The 20,366-nt window shown below is 44.5% G+C and overlaps 1 protein-coding gene across 1 annotated transcript in view; it reads left to right on the forward strand.

Annotated features, from left to right (window-relative positions):
- LOC147890945 (Ribosomal RNA processing Brix domain protein) overlaps nt 1–20,366 on the forward strand; it is a 45,824-nt gene that overhangs the window by 11,547 nt on the left and 13,911 nt on the right. The gene's annotated exons all lie outside the window — the stretch shown is intronic.

The raw sequence follows: 20,366 nt of genomic DNA on the forward strand, positions 1-20,366 counted from the left end.
CCTAGAGAAGAGGGAGAGAGGGGGCTGCCGCATGGGCAGCACTCACAGCAACTGTACAGGTCTGTGGAGCAGCAAGTATGGAGCTGAGGGAGCTGGCTAACATGGCACAGAATGCCGCTGGCAGCAGGAGTAGGGTCGGCCACTGGATGGGGCTGGTAGGGCTTGTTGGAGCCAGCCAACCAGGCCAGCAAGAGGGCAGACAAAGGGGCTGGGTCCCTGCATGTAATGAAGGGCCAGAGGCCTGGTTTTATAGAACCCCACAGGTCAGTGGGGAGAACAAGTCCGCCAGAAGACCCTGTTTGGGTCGGGTTTTGGGCCTGGTACAAGCCCTAGAAAAGGGTGTGGTGAAGGGGGCCAGCCAGGTCACCTGGCACACACAACAAGGGGGCTGGCCCCCCAGTTATAGGCAAGCACATTTTGTATGTGTGGGTGTGTGGATTTGTATGTGTGAGAGCATATTTTTATACTATGGTCTACACCCACTGTTGGGCGCTGATGATGTGAGTGGGGATGTCATAGTAGCTAGTCCTTGCTATGCGTGATGGAGTTTATGGTTTTTAACCTTGTGAGTGACTATCATGAGATTGAAACTGCACTATGTTGTGTTTTTAGAGGATGAGTTTGGGAATGTTCCTGGATTCATCTAGGTATATGCTTCTGCCGTATTAGCGGACATGCAAATTTCACCTTGTGAAGTTTTCGTCTAAGTTGCGGCCTGCTGGTTTTGTGATAATTCTTTCTATCTTAAATGGTGCGTTGCCCTATCAGCTAGATTTAGATGATGCTCGTTGGGGAGAGACTAAAATGAAAACGTTTAGACTTCACAAGCAGTTGTAGCTTGAATGAAGAGATTTTGGACTATTTTGATTAGCCTTCTCCTTTAGTGCTAGCCTTCGTCATGGCTGAGTCTGCGCTTCACCTCCGGAGTGCGGACAAAAACTCAGTACGAAGACTTTGTATAAATGGATGCTCAAGTATGTGTGGGTGTGTGGATTTGTATGTGTTGGGGTAAAGGCACTGGCCACCCTTGTAACAGTATTAATCTAGTACTACTAAGTACACTAAGTACACATTGTACTTAGGTACTTAGTGGCCCTAGTCTTATCCACAGATATATATACTAGTGTGTGTACTTGGGGAGGTACCACTCATTCCTTTATCCCCACCCACTGGTGTGTGACTACTGTGAGTGTGTCTCCTTCACTCCCTACTCCAAATCCCTCTCCCTCTCAATCTCTCAACTGGTATCAGAGCCAACGGGCTCTCTCCCTCCGCTTCCACTCCCATCTCTCCCTAGCCTACCCCTACCGTACGGACAGGTCCGTACGGCCGTACGTCGTCCGTACAGCCGTACGGACGGATCGCGATAGCAGGCTGCAAGGGCGAGGGCGCGGGCGGCGTAGCTGCGGCGCGGCTGCAAGGCAAGGGCGCGGGCGTGCAAGCTGCAAGGAGTAGCAAAGGGCGAGGTCGCGGCAAGGGGCGCAAGCTGCAAACCAAGGGCTGCAACGCGCAGCAGCTAGCGACGTAGGCCAGGGCGAGGACAGCAGCCGAGCAAGTCGGCTGCAGCCTCGCAGCCAGCAGTAGTTGGCCAAGCGGCTGACCACAGTCGGCCAGAGCCCACAGACAGCCGCCAAGGGCCGACCTTCCGTCGGCCATCACCAACAGCGTGCTACGCGCAAGCTCGAGCATTCAGCCACGAAAACATTTCGAAACTACTGTTTTGCACGAAAATCGAGTGCATAGTACAGCAGCAAGTACTCCACTTGGGGCATGGCTTTCACTCGCACTGAGGCTTAGCTGTCGAGACAGGTCTATCACTTAGCCAGTGATTGTATGTCAGTGGTGGCACTGAGTGTATGCATTGGACAGATCTGTACTTGATACTTGCAGTGTATGCCTTGTTGGATGCAACTAAATGGATTTGCAGTCAAACGCCTTGTGTGAGCAGTAGCAGTTGATGCCATTTACTGTGTCAATGCACGGAATGTGCTGCCAATTCAAGGGGCTTTTGATGCTATTATGCTTGTGACAAATGCTTTAGCTTATTGCTGAAAGTCCAATCGCATTTGGTACAGATTTGGTCGATTTTGACCAAGTTTGACTTTAGTCAAATTTGGGGCTTTTGTAGCCTGACCGGCAATTTGTCAAGTAGGAGCACTCTACATGCATCAGGCTATCTTGTGGAGCACTATTATGCTTTGAAAGTGCAAATTTGACTTACAGGGTTTTGTCAAAGGTCAATCTCTCAAATTGGAGGTCACATCCCTGATTTTCTTCATGCATTCAAAGGGCTTTTGAGCCACCTTACTTCCAAATTGCAAATTCAGTTGCGGGGGAAGTTTATGAAGCATATGGAGGTCTAAAATCAGGGATTTTCATAAAAAATCAGAGATTTACAGTTACTGTTTTTTGACAGTCCGGGACTGTCAAACAGCAGGTTTGACCATATTTGACTATCAGAAAAGTCAAAAAGTACTGCTTTTTTTTATTATATCAGTTCTGGATTTTTCTGGAGCGATTTGAAGCAGCTGTACCGCACTTTCGCCAACAAAAAAGACAGGAACAGCTTGCTGTACTGTTTCTGCAGCAAGTGGGAGAAAAATATTCAGTTGGTTTTGTGCCACTGAAACAGTACCAAGTTCACTTTTGATCGTACTTCCGCTGCGGGGGAATTTTCTTGGAGTGACTAGTGCTTAATTGCACGACTACAGGGAGTCAAACTCTACTTTCTTTACCATGAGTTCCGGAAGCGACGTGTCGTCCTTGTTTCAGATAAAGAAGCTCGAAGGAGCTAAAAACTACGACATATGGAGGACACAATGCTACAATGTGTTGATGCAGAAGGACCAGTACAAGCCTATAAAGGAGAAGGGTGTTAAGCCTTCCAACATTACTGATGAGCAGTGGGAGAAGATGGACGGCTTGGCCAGGTCGACCATTATGCTTACAGTTGTTGATTCACTGGTTGTAGGCATCAGGGATGAACCTACTGCGTGGAAAATGTGGCAACGTCTTGAGGATACTTATGCCAAGAAAAGTGCCACGGGAAAAGCTTACTGGCTGAAAAAGCTTGTTGGTCTTCAAATGAAGGAGGGGACAGCTATGTCCACTCATATTATTGAGTTTAACAGCATATTCAGCCAGGTGATCAACCAGGGGTTGAAGCTCGATGATGAGCTGAAAGCTACACTCATCTTATGTTCTCTACCTGAGTCATGGGACACATTCAGGACTTCTACCAGCAACTCAAATGTCATTCTGTTATTTGCAGATGTGGAGAGTGCTCTTCTACAGGAAGAGATGAACAGAAAGAACAATGCTATTGGGAAGTCAAATGCTTTGAATGCACGCAGCAGGTCCAAAACACGTGGAAAAGACAAAGAAAGAGAGAGGAGCAAGTCCCGCTCTAAAAGTGATCTTGTCTGCAATTATTGTGGCAAGAAGGGACATATTGAGAAAAAGTGTTTTCAAAAGAAGAATGACCAGAGAGCCAAAGAAGGCAAGGCTCAAGGCAAGTCTAAGGGCAAAGAAAAAGAGGAGCTGAATGTTACTTATGTTAGTGACAGTGACAGTGGACATGAGATATGTTTCACCTCTTCACTGGAGGCTCATACACTTCATGCTGGTGATGGATCAGATATGTTTTCCTGGATTATAGATTCAGGTGCTTCCTTTCATGTGACATCCTACAGAAATCTGTTTGTCAGATATGCAGGAGGGCAAAAGGGAGTTGTCTTTCTTGGTGATAACCATGCATGTTCTATCATTGTCATAGGTTATGTCAGGCTTGTTCTTGAAAATGGCCAGCAGTTGATGCTCAAAGGGGTCAGGCATGTTCCTGAGGTGAAGAAATGTGGGGGTAAAGGCACTAATGCTACCCTGGTACAGTTAGTACACTTAAGTACAGTTAGTACATTTGTTTGCTAGGTACACTAAGTACAGTGTACTTAGTGGTTGTAACCTTATCCATTAATATAAAAGGTCTACCGTGTGCTTGGGGAGGTACACACATTACTCATTGCTTATCCCCTAACTCGTGTGTCACTGTGCTCTCCTCCTCTCTCACTCAAACTCTCAACTGGTATCAGAGCGAGGAACACAATCTCTCCCTCTCCGGGTTGCCCATCCCCCTTCTCCCTCCGAGTTCTTCTAGCTCTTCTCTCCGTCTATCTCATTTTTCAGCTCGTCCTTGTTTCTCCGAAGGAGTAGCTCTCCAGGAGCCATCGAGGCGGCTGCATTGCGCACGAGTCTATCTACCTCATTGCGCGTTTTGAAGCTAGGCGTGCAGCTTGCTGTCACATCAGGTCGTGCGAGGGATTGAGCAGGGGTCGGCTGCATAACAGCCGTCTGCTGTGGCAAGGGCAAACAGCAGCCGGCAGCTAAGCTGCGGCTGGACATCTGCAAGAGCAGCCGAAGGCCACTAGTCTTGGCCTAAGGCAAGGTCAGAAGCAGCACGCGGGCGCAAGGACTGCCAGCAGGAGGTGTGGAGGAGCAGATAAGCGCGCAAGCGAAGCGCGCTGTCGCGCGCATCTACTGCAGGCAAGCGCGCAATACAGGCGTGCTGTCGCGCGTATCTCTGTCGGCCAGGAGCAAGGCCGACAGGGCCGACCTCTAACAGGTCGACAGTCGACCTACAGCTGACTGCCGACTGTCGGCTGTGGGCCGACAGCCATCTGCCTCCGACTAGCCTTCCCTCTTCAATCCTCGTCTTGCGCACCTCCTCTGGTATAGAGGCTTTTTCCCTTTCATAGCGCACCTGACGAAGAAAAAGAAAATGAAAATCAGATTCTTTGTCTGAAAAATCAGAAATACAGCAAGGTACATCTTTGTTCTTTGCGGATAAGAATGTGATTTGAGAGAACAAGTGACAGGATAGAAGCAGAAGTTTTTTTTGCATTGGGATGCGTGCAAGCAGGTACAGACAGTAGTACAGTTGTACAGCAGGTACAAAATTGTCCTTGCAGGTGCAGGAACAGCCACAGGGTCCTGTGAGCTCTAACTGAGCATCTTTAGTGTCAGATGCAAATACAGTGAGCTTGTATGCCACTGTGTGAGGAAATCCTCAATTTCCTTTGCAGAGTCAAGGGGGCTTTTGTAGCCAGAGCCTACATTGGGCTTGTGTACGCAGGAATTGCGTCTCTGACTCCACATTGGAGATTGAATTTTGCAGATTTAAATGCATTTGTGACCAATGGTACACAGGAAGTGAATGCAGACTTCAGCACGGAATGTGCTAGTCAAACAAGGGGCTTTTGCAAAGGGAATGTTTTTTTTGCCAGAGACTTATGCATATGCCTTATAAATGTCAGGAGAGCAGTAATGCAGTGAAATTGTGATTTTTTTTACCTCCAGTCAAGGGGCTTTTGCCCAATTTCTGTCCTAAACTGTTAAATACAGTTTTAGGAGTGTCAAGGAGGTTGAAATTCATGACATTGAACTGTTAAACAGTGAAAATCTGTTGCTGTACTTTCTGGTACAGTCAAGGACAGTTAAAAGTCAACAGGTTTGACTGAATTCAGTCAGCGTACAGCGGTACAAAAAGCTTTTATTATTGCTATTTTTTACTGATTTTACAAGGGCAAATGCTTCTGATTTTTCAGAGATAAGCTGGTTGTACAAAAGTGCATTAAATGATGCAAACAGAGTTGCTGTACTGAAACTGCAGCAAGCAGTAAACAGTGATACATCTCTGTTTAAGTGGGAGATATTGTGTGCATTTCAGTTCCTATTTATTCCGCTGCGGGAATTAAATATTTGAGCACAGTTCAAGTGCAAGTGTGCACTTGGTTTGCAGTGAGTCAGGCACCCAAACTTGGGTTGAATTGTTTATTTGCTGATTATAATGGCTTCATCATCGGAGTCTTCACTTCTTAACATCAAGAAGTTGCAGGGTGCTGCTAACTACCCTATGTGGAAAAAGATGGTCCTGAATGTTCTTATTCTCAGGCAGTTTCATGCTCCAATAGTGCACAAAGGTGTAAAGCCCACGGGCATGACAGATGATGCTTGGGCACTGGCTGATTTGTCAGCAAAATCCATCATTGAATTGTCACTCCATGAGAGTGTTGTTTGGAATGTTGATGGTGAGAATACTGCCTGGGGTGTGGAAAAAGTTACAGGACACATATGAGCAGCAAAGTGCAGCAACAAAAATATATTGGTTGAAGAAGTTCTTCAACCTGAAGATGAAGGAAGGCACTTCCATTGATGCACATCTGAATGAGTTCAATTCTATCATAACTCAGCTTGCAAATCAGAAGTATGTGGTGGACGAGGAAACCAAGGGTATGGCACTCTTGATATCCCTTCCTGAGAGTTGGGATACGTTCGTCACGGCTGTTACAAATGCAAATGCTTCTATAAGTTTTGCAGATATTACAGGGCTGATTATGCAGGAAGAGCAAAAGCTGAAAGCTCAGAATGTGTCAAAGCCTAACAATGCCTTGAATGCAAGGGGAAGAAATCAGCAAAGGGGTAAATCCCAGGAAAAGGGAAAGAGTAGGAGCAAGTCCCGCTCCAACAAAGATATTGAGTGCCACTACTGTGGCAAGAAGGGACATACAAAGAAGCAATGCTATAAGCTGAAGAATGATAAGAGAGACAAGGCCAAGGAATCTGATGCAGATGCAAAGGCAATAGTACCAGTAAGCAAGGGCAAGAGTACAGTGAAGATTGAAGAAATTCATTCTACACATGGTGATGACAGTGAGGGAGAGGTTCTCTTTCTCTCTACTTTGGATGCTCATTCTCTTCATGCAGGCAGTCTTGCAGATATGCACTCTTGGATTATTGACTCAGGTGCCTCATTCCATGTTACACCTTACAGAGAGTTGTTTGTCAGGTACACAGGAGGCAGTAATGGAGTCGTGTTTCTGGGAGATAATCATGCATGCAATATTGTTGGCATTGGAGATGTGAGGCTTGTATTTGCCGATGGTACTCAGCTTATGCTACACAATGTCAGGCATGTTCCTGAAGTCAAGAAAAATCTGATTTCTACTGGTATGTTGGATGATGAAGGTTTTGTGACCAGCTTTGGTCATGGTTTATGGAAGGTCACCAAAGGTGCCTTGGTTATTGCCAAAGGTCCCAAGGTTGACACTATGTATTCTCTTCATGCCAATGTATGTAATCATGCTGATATTTATGCAACCGAGCTGCCGAATATTTCTATGTGGCATAGCCGGTTGGGACATATGAGCATAAGTGGAATGGAGCAGTTGGCTCGTCTTGGCTACTTACCGTCTCTCAAATTTTCTGATCTTAAATTTTGTGAGCATTGCATTTATGGCAGACAATTACAGTGCCCTCATAAAAGGAAAATAGGACATAAGGATGCTCAGCTTGAGCTTGTACACACAGATGTGTGTGAGATGCCTAGTCCTTCACTTGGAGGTGCACGGTATTTTGTTTCTTTCATTGATGACTCCACACGGAAGGTGTGGGTGTATCCTCTTCGGCTGAAGAGTGAGGTCTTTACAGTGTTTCAGAAATGGCTTGCCATGGTTGAGAACCAGACAGGCAAAACACTGAAGGTTTTGCGTTCAGACAATGGAGGGGAGTATTTATCTAAAGCATTCAGTGATTTCTGTGATGCTAGAGGTATTCAAAGGGAACTCCCTGTTCCTTACAGTCCACCGCAAAATGGTACAGCAGAGCACATGAATAGAACTATACAGGAAAAGGTCCGCTCTATGATGTCACATGCTGCTTTATCTTATGGATTTTGGGCTGAGGCTGTGAAGACAGCAGTACATCTCATAAATAGGTCGCCTAATAAGAGGCTAGCAGGCGAAGTGCCTGAACAGCTTTGGACAGGGAAATCTCCGTCCTATAAGCACTTAAGGGTCTTTGGTTGCACTGCGTACGTGCACATACGCAGAGAAGAACGCAACAAGCTAGATCCTAAGTCTCTTAAATGCATATTTCTTGGATATGGTGACAAGGGTGAGATGGGGTACCGCCTATGGGATCCAGTCAGTAGAAGAATTGTACGCAGCAATGATGTCTTATTTGATGAATCATGCATGTTTAAAGCTGTAAAACAGCCCTCACATGTGTCAGATATTGACATTGATGATTTGGGACATTCTGTAGAGTTCAGGCAAGCTGTAAATCAGCCACAACAGGCTGCAGCAGGTCCAAATGGACAGCCCGCTATGGCGGAAGACATCTTAAATGATGTACCACATGTGGAAGATGTTCCAGACATTGTTTTGCCACAGAATTTGATGGAACAGCCACCTGTTTTAGGTGAAAACCAGGCTGGACAGCAAGACCAATGGGTCAGAAGGTCCACTCGGAGGACAAGGCAGCCACAAAGGTTTGTTCCAGGGGCAGACTTTATAATGCTTACTGATTGTGGGGAGCCTTCCTGTTACAAGGAAGCTGTGCAAATGCATGATAAAAGGCTATGGGAACTAGCCATGAAGTCCGAGATGGACAGTCTCCATAAAAATGGTACTTGGGAATTGGTGCATCTGCCAAAGGGTATGAAAGTACTACCATGCAAGTGGGTATACAGATTGAAAGTCACACCTGATGCTAAGCCAAGGTATAAAGCCAGGTTGGTAGTCAAAGGATTTAAGCAGGAATATGGTGTAGATTTTGATGAGATCTTCTCTCCAGTGGTCAAGATGACTACACTCAGGACTGTACTTGCTTTGGTTGCATGTGAGGATTTGGAATTATGCCAAATGGATGTGAAGACAGCTTTTCTTCACGGAGATCTTCAAGAGGAGATTTATATGCAGCAACCAGAGGGATTTGCAGTCAAGGACAAGGAGTCACTTGTATGTAAGTTAAAGAAGAGTCTTTATGGGCTCAAACAGGCACCAAGGGAGTGGTATAAAAAGTTTGATACCTTCATGAGGTCCCAAGGTTTCAAGAGAAGTGATATTGATCACTGCCTTTATACTAAAAGGGCTGCAAATGGCAGCTTACTCATCCTTATCTTGTATGTGGATGACATGCTTATTGCAGGTAAAGCTCGTAAAGAGCTTGATGATCTTAAAAGGAGATTGCATGAGGCCTTTGATATGAAGGACCTTGGTGATGCAAATCACATACTGGGCATGCGGATACGGAGAGACAGGAAACAGCGGTTGTTGTACTTGTCTCAGTCAGAATATATTGGCAAGGTTTTGCAAAGGTTTCACATGGAGAAGGGGAAGACTCTTAGTTCTCCATTGCCTCCATATGTGAAACTCAGTGCAATGGACAGCCCACAGTCAGATGTTGACAGGGCTGAGATGGCCAAAATTCCGTATGCTTCAGCTTGTGGCAGTCTCATGTATGCCATGGTTGCTACCAGACCTGATATTGCTTTTGCAGTGGGAATGGTTAGCAGGTATATGGCAAACCCTGGTAAGAAGCATTGGGAGGCAGTGAAAGGTATTATGAGATACCTGAAGGGCACACAAGGGTTGTGCATATGCTTTGGCAAGCAGGATGCAAAGGTGCATGGTTTTGTTGATTCAGATTATGCTGGTCATCCCGATAACCGAAAGTCTACTACCGGTTATGTATATACATTCACAGGAGGTGCAGTGTCGTGGGTATCAAGGATACAGCAGTGCATAGCTTTGTCCACCACTGAAGCTGAATATATTGCAGCTACAGAGGCATGCAAGGAAGCCTTATGGCTATCTCGGCTAGTGGGAGATTTGGGCATTACAGGTGATATTCCATTGTTGCATTGTGACAGCCAGAGTGCTATTCAGTTGGCACATAACCCTGTCTTCCATGCAAAGACAAAGCACATTGATGTGAAGTATCACTTCATCAGAAAGGTGATAGATGATAAGCTGATTCAGCTTGTCAAGGTTCATACGGATGACAATCCAGCAGATCTGTTGACAAAAGGTTTGCCTGCAGAGCGGTTAGCACACTGTCGACACTTGATGGGTATAGGATGAGCCCAACTGGGCTATGTACTCCATTGTGTATATGCTGTTTTTTTTTTATTTACTTAAGGGCACTTTGCCTTTAAGTGGGAGGTTGTGGGGGTAAAGGCACTAATGCTACCCTGGTACAGTTAGTACACTTAAGTACAGTTAGTACATTTGTTTGCTAGGTACACTAAGTACAGTGTACTTAGTGGTTGTAACCTTATCCATTAATATAAAAGGTCTACCGTGTGCTTGGGGAGGTACACACATTACTCATTGCTTATCCCCTAACTCGTGTGTCACTGTGCTCTCCTCCTCTCTCACTCAAACTCTCAAAGAAAAACTTGATTTCCACAGGGTTGTTGGATGACGATGGTTATCATACCACCTTTGGCAGTCAGAAATGGAAAATCAGCAAAGGGGCAATGGCTATTGCCAGAGGTCCTAAGGTTGATACTTTGTACTCACTTCATGCTGGACATTGTCCGCATTCTGATGTAAATGCCACCGAGCTGCCAAAGATTTCATTGTGGCATAGCCGGCTTGGCCATATGAGTATTAAGGGAATGGAGCAATTGGCTCATTTTGGTTACTTGCCGAGTCTAAAATATTCAGATTTACAGAAATGTGAATTTTGTCTCTACGGTCGTCAAGTACAAATACCTCATAAGAGAAGGTCAGATCAGAAATTACAGCTCTTGGAGCTAGTACATACAGATGTGTGTGAGATGCCTACACTCTCTTTAGGAGGTTCAAAGTACATACTGTCATTCATAGATGATGCCACCCGCAAAGTGTGGGTTTACACTCTCAGAAAGAAGAGTGATACTTTCAAGGCTTTCACTAAGTTTGTTGCACTGGTCGAAAATGAGACAGGCAAAAAACTGAAAGCCTTACGATCTGACAATGGTGGAGAGTATTTGTCCAAAGAATTTCAAGAATTCTGTGAGGCAAAGGGTATTCAAAGGGTGTTGTCTGCACCATATGATCCTCCACAGAATGGTACAGCTGAAAAAATGTTCAGGACCATTCAAGAGAAAGTCAGATCCATGCTGTCACATGCTGCATTGCCCCACACATTTTGGGCTGAAGCTGTAAAGACAGCTGTGCACCTTATTAACAGGTCACCAAACAAGAGACTATGTGGTGGTGTGCCTGAACAAGCATGGACGGGCAAGCCTCCGTCTTACAAACACCTACGGGTCTTTGGTTGTGTCGCGTATGTGCATGTACGCAGGGAGGACAGAACTAAACTGGATCCAAAGTCTCTTAAATGCATATTCCTAGGTTACGGTGACAAAGGTGAGATGGGCTACAGGATTTGGGATCCCAAGAACAGAAAACTTATATGCAGCAATGATGTCGTGTTTGATGAAACCATCATGTTCAAGGAACCTGTTGTACAGCAGGGACCTTTAAAAGTAACTATTGATGATAACAGGCATCATGGGCAACACGAACAGGCTGTAAATCAGCCACAACAGCAGCATAACCAGCCATTAAATGATGCTGCAGCAGGTCCTAATGGACAGCCAGGTATGGCAGAAGACATCCCAATGGATGAAGCACAGTTAGGTGATCTTCCTGACATGCAAATGCAGCCAGGAGACATGGGACAGCCACCTTATCAGGGTGATGAACAGGCTGGACAGCCACCTCAAGACGATGGTCATTGGGTTAGAAGGTCATCTAGACCGACGCGGCAGCCAGAAAGATTTGTTCCAGGCATTGATTATTTGATGCTCACTGATTGTGGAGAGCCTTCATGCTACAGAGAGGCTAGGCAGAGGGCAGACAAGGTTCAATGGGATCTTGCTATGAAGGCTGAAATGGACAGCCTTCACAAGAATGGCACTTGGGAATTGGTATCCTTGCCTACTGGTAAGAAGGTACTGCCATGCAAATGGGTTTATCGACTTAAGGTCACACCTGGTGAAAAGCCAAGGCATAAAGCCAGACTGGTTGCCAAGGGGTTCAAGCAGGAATATGGTGTTGACTTTGACGAGATATTCTCTCCTGTTGTTAAGATGACAACACTCAGAACTGTATTAGCATTGGTTGCACATGCAGATATGGACTTGGTCCAAATGGATGTCAAGACAGCATTTCTTCATGGTGATTTACATGAGGAAATTTTTATGCAGCAGCCAGAGGGTTTTACAGTGAAGGGCAAAGAGAAGCTTGTATGCAGACTGAAGAAAAGTCTTTATGGTCTAAAGCAGGCACCCAGGGAATGGTATCATAAGTTTGATACATTCATGCGAACCCAGGGTTACAGGAGAAGTGACATTGATCACTGCTTATATACCAAGAAAGCTTCAGATGGCAGTTTACTTATCCTCATTTTGTATGTGGATGACATGTTAATTGCTGGAAAATCTCATAAGGAGATGAATGCCTTGAAAAAGAGATTGCACCAGACCTTTGATATGAAGGATCTTGGTGATGCCAACCATATATTGGGTATGCGCATACTTCGGGATAGGGAACAGCGGTTGCTATACTTGTCTCAGAAGGAATACATTGGCAAGGTCTTGCAGAGATTTCACATGGAGGGGGGGAAGAGTATTGGTACTCCATTACCTCCTTATGTGAAAATCAGTGCTTTGGACAGCCCTCAGACAGATGCTGAGAGAGCTGAGATGTCAAAGATTCCGTATGCATCAGCGTGTGGCAGTCTCATGTATGCTATGGTTGCAACCAGGCCCGATATTGCGTTTGCAGTGGGAGTGGTTAGCAGATACATGGCTAAACCTGGCAAGAAGCATTGGAATGCAGTGAAAGGTGTCATGAGATACCTGAAGGGTACACAGGACTTGTGTATATGTTTCGGCAGTCAAGATGCAAAAGTGCAGGGTTATACAGACTCTGATTATGCCGGTCACCCTGATACCCGAAAGTCTACTACCGGCTATGTTTTCACTTTCACTGGAGGTGCAGTGTCGTGGGTATCTAGAATGCAGCAATGCATTGCTTTGTCTACTACAGAAGCTGAATATATTGCAGCCACTGAGGCGTGCAAGGAAGCTATATGGCTATCTCGGCTAGTGGCAGATTTGGGCTACTCTAGTGATACTCCATTGTTGCATTGTGACAGTCAGAGTGCCATACAGTTGGCACGAAATCCTGTTTTTCATGCAAAGACGAAGCACATCGACGTGAAGTATCATTTTATCAGGGAGGTGCTTGAGAACAAGCAACTTCAGCTTGTGAAAGTTCACACTGATGACAATCCAGCAGATCTGTTGACAAAAGGATTGGCTGCTGAGCGGTTTGCACACTGCAGACGGCTTATGGGTATAGGATAAGCAGACCAACTGGTCCTGTACATGATGATGTATATTGCTGTTTTTCTTTTACTCTCTCTTATGGGCACACTGCCTTTAAGTGGGAGGTTGTTGGGGTAAAGGCACTGGCCACCCTTGTAACAGTATTAATCTAGTACTACTAAGTACACTAAGTACACATTGTACTTAGGTACTTAGTGGCCCTAGTCTTATCCACAGATATATATACTAGTGTGTGTACTTGGGAAGGTACCACTCATTCCTTTATCCCCACCCACTGGTGTGTGACTACTGTGAGTGTGTCTCCTTCACTCCCTACTCCAAATCCCTCTCCCTCTCAATCTCTCAGTATGTGTGAGAGCATATTTTTATACTATGGTCTACACCCACTGTTGGGCGCTGATGACGTCAGTGGGGATGTCATAGTAGCTAGTCCCTGCTATGCATGATGGAGTTTATGGTTTTTAACCTTGTGAGTGACTATCGTGAGATTGAAACTGCACTATGTTGTGTTTTTAGAGGATGAGTTTGGAAATGTTCCTGGATTCATCTAGGTATATATTGGCTTGGATCATTGTCTACTTGCTAGTCTGCATAACACATCTATGTGAAGCACTTTAAGTAAAGAAGTGCGAGCTCCTGGGCTATTCTATCAATCTTCCACTGCGCGTACCCTTAGTTGGACGATTTCTAACTGGTATATTGACTATCATTGACAGACTTAGCAAACAGGCACAACTTCATACCTGTCAGAAAGCGGACCACATGGCAAGAGTGTCCTTGGCACAAACTTTCAAGCAATTTTGGGATACCCCAATCCATGGTGAGTGATCGAGACCCCAAGATGGGTCTCCTTGCATCCCTCCTCAAGCACCTTGATATGACCTTGTCTTTGACCTTTAGTTTGAACATGTAACCGAGGTTATATTAAACTAGGTCTCCCCAAATACTTCTGTCAATCGATTCTTCCGATGCCACGTCGCATTCAAACCAGAATGTAATACTCTAGCTTGCCCTGCTTTTTGTCCTTACCCCAAAGCAACGAAAGATAATGATAAAAGGGCTCTCTCTCTCTCAACCCTAGGTTGTCTACTTGGGCAGCAAGGTATTGAGATCTTTATTAAGAAAAACAAGAGAGATATAGGAAGCAACCAGGAGGGAGCAACAGTACCAGGAGGGAGCAACAGTCTCCTTCACAAGCAGCTCATATTCACCCCACACAATACCATTGGACACTACTAAGGTCACACCCATACATTGTAGATAAGAACCAACTATGGTTGAGTCAGTGTGACTCACCTTATTCACCTACTCACACAACAGGAATAATAATTGAGAGCTTGATTCCCAACACTCCCCCTCAAGCTCAAGTAGGGAGCATAACACCAAGTAGCGCTCTAAAGCGTGTAAACTTATCTCTACCCAATGACTTGGTAAAGATATCTGCAACCTGATCTTCAATCTTCACATGTATGAGATCAATCTTCTTTGATAACACCATCTCTTTGATGAAATGGTAGTGTACCTCAATATGCTTAGTTCTAGCATAATAAACCGGATTACTAGCCAACTGCACATTGCTCATGTTATCACAATAAAGTCTGATTGGTTTTTCTACATGCAGTCCCAAATCCTGCAAAAGCTTTTGAAGCCAAGCAATCTCACATGAAGCCAATGCTGCACCTCTGTACTTTGCTTCTGTACTAGACAATGCCACTGTGGGTTGCTTTTTACTACTCCAACTCACCACTGCACTACCAAGGCTGAATGCATAACCACTGGTGGATCTTGTCATAGGCACATCCTGCTCAATGTGCGTCTGTGTATCCAACCAGTTCTATATCCTTTCCATTCTCATAAAAGAGTCCATACTGATATGTTGCCTTGACATAGCGCATAATCCTTCTCACTGTGCAACTCCACCAAATCCCAATTCTGATTAGTGGCAAGGGCATCCATCTCCTCATCCATGGCATTCTGCTAATGACCATGTTGCACAGCCTCACCAAACATAGTTGGCTTAGTATGTCCCATAACTTTTGTCATATATGCATAATGCCCAGTAGCATAACCACTATAAGTTAATATGTCAACAGGATACGTAACTCTATGTGACCTTCTCACTGGAGTGCCTGACTCTCCTCGTTCATGAGGAGGTATGTACTTGCTTCCCTTGACTCCAGGTGTAGACACAGATGAAATACCCAACTCACTATCCAAACTGTCACTACATGACGAATCATAGCCACAATTTGATGGCCCAAGGACATCATTTTCAGCTTGCGAAAGCACCTCAACAACCTTGACTTTCCCTTTCTCTCTCCCCCTCACTGACATAGCAGTGTTAGTGGAATTGCGTCACCTGCCAGACCAAGGATTCAGTGTAGTAGAACCAGTAGATGTAGGCCCAGATATGGATGTACTAATTTGCTGATTTTTATCATATGCATGACCTGCAAATGCATCATTTGGAACAGCCACTTTCGGTTTGCCATACCAAGATTCCAGCTCATAAAAAACAGCATCCTGACTCACCATAGTCTTCTTGGTCGATGGGTTGTAGCATTTGTAACCCTTCTGGTTCTGTGCATAGCCAATAAACACACATCTTTCAGCTTTGGGATCCAACTTCGGTTTTTTTTCATCTGGTATATGCACATATGCCAAACTTCCAAACACTTGAAGATGACGGAGATCAGGCCTCTGCCTATACAACTTCTCATTTGGAGTAATCATATGAATGCCAGCTGTGGGGGTTCCATTCAGCGCATAAATTGCAGTCCCAACTGCTTCTGCCCAATAGTAGTCAGGTAGATACTTTTCATTTAACATGGCTCTTGCGGCCTCCACAAGAACTCTGTTTTTCCGCTCAGCCACTCCATGTTGTTGAGGGGTATGAGGGCATGTCAGCTCTCTCCGTATCCCATGATAGGCTAGGAAATCATCAAAGGAATTAGATACATATTCACCCCCATTATCTAACCGCAAGCAGGGAATATATGCATTAAACTCCTTCTCAACCACTTTCTTGAAATTTTTGAATACTGACAACACCTCATCCTCGTGCTTCAAAAAATACAGCCATGTATACCGGCTGAAATCATCAATAAATGTAACATAATATGACGAGCCTCCCATTGAGGTAGTGTGTGCGAGACCCCAGACATCAGAGTGAATCAACTGCGAAGGTCTACTACTCTTTCGGAGATGCTTAGTGAATGGCAACCTTGATTGTTTTCCAAATTGGCATGCAGGACAAACATGCTCTAAAGCAGTATACTTGAACTTTGGCAAGCCATCGACAATGCCTCTTTGCTGCATATTTTTCAGCCTCTGAATATTGATATGACCAATCCTTTTGTGCCAAATATCCAAATCAGAGACAACACCTGTACCATGGGTAAACATGGCAGCCTTTAGTTTCGGCATGCTTGCATCTAAAGTAAACATTCTTTCTTGCTTTTTCCCTTTTGCAATCAACTTGCAGCCATTACCAAACTCCTCAATGAAGCATCCATCCTTATTAAACCGGACTTGCAAGTTTTGCTCAGCCATTTGTCCAACAGACAACAAGTTCTTGGTGATCGAAGGCATATGCAACACTTCACGCAGCTTCTTGGTCTGACCATCATGCATCACCAGAGGCACAACACCCTTGTGTGTAATGTCATGCTGTGTATCATCTCCTGTGCAAACGTAACCATGCACATGAGGAGTCGTCTCATCAAACCACTCTCCATTTGGTGTCATGTGATTAGATGCTCCTGAATCAATATACCATATATCATCCAAGCCACCATCAGTAGGCTTATGATCGTGCACATGCGTCATAGCAAATAGCTGATCTGAGGATGTCTCATGTGCATGACTAGAAGAGGCAAAATGACCATGCTGATTTGCCTTTCCTCTTTGATTTACTTGCTTCTTGAAACAGTCTCTGGCAATATGGCCAACCTTGCCATTGTCTCATCACTATTAGGATTATGCACTGTTTGTTGCGGTTGCTGCCAAGTACCTCTACCATGAGAAGCGCCTCTTCCCCTACCTCTAAAGGCTCCACCTCCTCTGTGAGGTGACTGACTAGGGTTTTAGGGACATGCCTGCCATCATCTCTACCATGAAATGAACCTCTGTATCGTCCACCATGGCCTCTCTGATCAAAGTAGAACACTGCATCACTATTCCTTGAGCTACTGCCATTGGTATTCAACCCAAGTTTCACTTCCTCATGGATCAAAAGAGCAACCAGCTCATTGAAATCCGGCATATTCTGCCTCATAGAAATAGAAGTGTCAAATGACTTATATTCGGGACTAAGTCCATTCAGAGTGACTGCAACCATGTCATCATCATCCACAGGAGCATCAATAGAGGCCAATTGATCAACTATAGTTTTGATATCAGTCACATATTCTTGTATCGTTCTCTCCCTTCTTGACATAGTGTTAAATTTTTGTTTCAATTGTATCTTTCTGGCACTTGTTGTGGTGCCATAATACCTCGTCAAGATATCCCAGGCATTCTTGGGGGATGTGCATGACCATAATCTGCATGACCATGGCATCCGAAATATAAAGAGAAAGCCAATGTAGCACCTTCCGTGCTCTCTCTAGCCAAGCCTTGTGGCTCTTGATTTGATCCTAAGTAGGATTCTTGACAGGCATGTCAGGCTTTGTCTCATCACTAGTAATGAGATTCCTTTCCAATCAGGAACTTTTCCATCCGAAACTTTCAAATGGCATAATTATTTTAATCTAACTTCTCTCCAACAATCTGTGTGATGTCGTCGTTGTCACTAGCATTAGCCATGGTTTCCAACAGTAGATTTTTGCAACTTTTTGTTGTTTTGCACAGTTAATCCGCACGTTACCTCAGATGCAAAAACCATCAACAAACAAATTGTAGCCAATCCACAGGTCTATAACTTTTCAGTTTAGTGTAGGTTCAAATTTCGTAAGGTTTCACTGTTATTTGCTGCTAAAAACAGGCACCCGCACACTTTTGATAGCAGTCCGGAAACTTTCAGTTACTAGTTCAATGGATCAACTAGACTCAAAATGCCACTTTGCTACTATCACTGGCAAGACATAGCATTTGTCAAGCTACTTGACATTAAGATCCAACCACTGGGCATCCAAATACCATCACATATATCCATGAACATTGCAATATCATGCCTGCAACTGCATGTGACAATTTGACAATAAGTTGTAAACTGTAACTTTTTCTGATTGTCCCAAGCTCATAACTTTTGACAGTAAATCCAAATGAACTTGCTTCCAGAAGCAAAGTCGGAGCTTGTATACTTGCCTCCAACTTGTTAGTTCAGATCAGCATCCAAATCCACATAGTTTGAGAAAAAAACAGTCCGGAAAATGACAATTTGATCACTTTTGAGCAAAAAAAAACAGCAGCAGTACTTTTTGTGTTTGGAGGAACATGGGAGTCTTGGTAGCTCACAGAGAGACTAAGACTCCACAAAAATGAGGTATGAGGATGTAGCAAATCTTTGGGATGCTGGAAAAGGAAGAAAGCAAGTCGTATATCACTTTTGAAGTCTCCAAAAGCTGTCCAGGAGCAAAAAAACGAGATCTACAAGCTCAAGGTTCTCCTCACTTGATAGGAGATGTAGAAGAGTTTTTTCCAGCCACAAACAACCTCCAAAGAGCTGGGCGATGAGGTTTGGAGAGACGTTTCACTAACAACCTCCAGAGAGCTGGGCGATGAGATTTGGAGAGACGTTTTTGCTTCTTACTGCTGTATATACCTCTTGCTTGGCTCAAACCGAGTAGTAGTTGTCCAGAAAAAGAGATCAGCTCCGTTCTTACATACCCAAATAATAAAAACGAGTTGTGTTTTGTCAAAATACATCTCCCACGAGCAACCTATGGATAATAGTGATCTCCCCTTAGCAAGAAGACATCAATTGGACGGCTCCCAAGCCAAACGGAAGCTGAAAATTGCTTACTTCAGTCCAAAAAACGAGATCTCTTCTCATTGCTTCGAAGCTTCAGAGTAGGAGAAGCACTCCCGCAAGCTTCCACAAGCAGTGGGCAACTAGAAGGCAAGGAACGGTAGCTCTGATACCATATTAAGGAAAACAAGAAGAGAGATATAGGAAGCAACCAGGAGGGAGCAACAGTCTCCTCCACAAGCAGCTCATATTCACCCCACAGAATACCATTGGATACTACTAAGGTCACACCCATACATAGTAGATAAGAACTAACTATGGTTGAGTCAGTGTGACTCACCTTATTCACCTACTCACACAACAAGAACAATAACCAAGAGCTTGATTTCTAATAATCTTTGGACAGAGAGTTTACATTGGAGCACGTGGTCGCGGATAGTAGAAGAACCTTTTGGTAAGATCAGAGGACCACGATTTGGTGGAACTCTGAATCTGTCTTTTGTATTGTGTCCATAGCTTTGGACGGAAATATATTATTTTGGTGGATTCTATATCTGGCTTGGATCATTGTCTACTTGCTAGTTTGCATAACACATCTATGTGAAGCACTTTCAGGAAAGAAGTTTGTGATTCCACCCACACCACACACTGTGTGAGCTCCTAGGCTATTCTATCAGTCTTCCACTATGCGTGCCCTCTATTGGTCGATTTCTAACTGGTATATGGACTATCATTGATAGATTTAGCAAACAGGCACAACTTCATACCTGTCAGGAAAAATATTAAAGTGGACCACATGGCAAGAGTATTCTTGGCACAAACTTTCAAGCATCATGGGTTGCCCCAATCCATACTGAGTGATCGAGACCCCAGGATGGGTCTCCTTGCACCCCTCATCAAGCACCTTGATAGGACCTTGTCTTTGACCTTTAGTTTGAATGTGTAACCGAGGTTATATCAAACTAGGTCTCCCCAAAGACTTCTGTTAATTGATTCTTCTGATGCCACGTCGCATTCAAACTAGAATGTTAATACTCCAGCTTGCCCTGCTTTTTATCCTTTCCCCAAAGCGAAAGATAATGAGATAAAAGCTCTCTCTCTCTCTCTCTCTCTCTCTCTCTCTTTCTCTCCCTCTCAAATCCCCCACGCCCCCCTCCTGCTTCTCCACTCTTTTCTGTACACTTTCTTTGTTATGAATTTTCTTATTGTGGCTAATTTTTAATCCAAAGTGTTGTATTTGAAGGAAATATTTGGAATGGTGATGTATTTCCTTAA

This window comes from Dipteris shenzhenensis, chromosome 18, assembly GCF_047967505.1.
Source record: "Dipteris shenzhenensis isolate YYH24624 ecotype China chromosome 18, Dip_SZ_1.0, whole genome shotgun sequence".
Lineage (NCBI taxonomy): Eukaryota > Viridiplantae > Streptophyta > Polypodiopsida > Gleicheniales > Dipteridaceae > Dipteris > Dipteris shenzhenensis.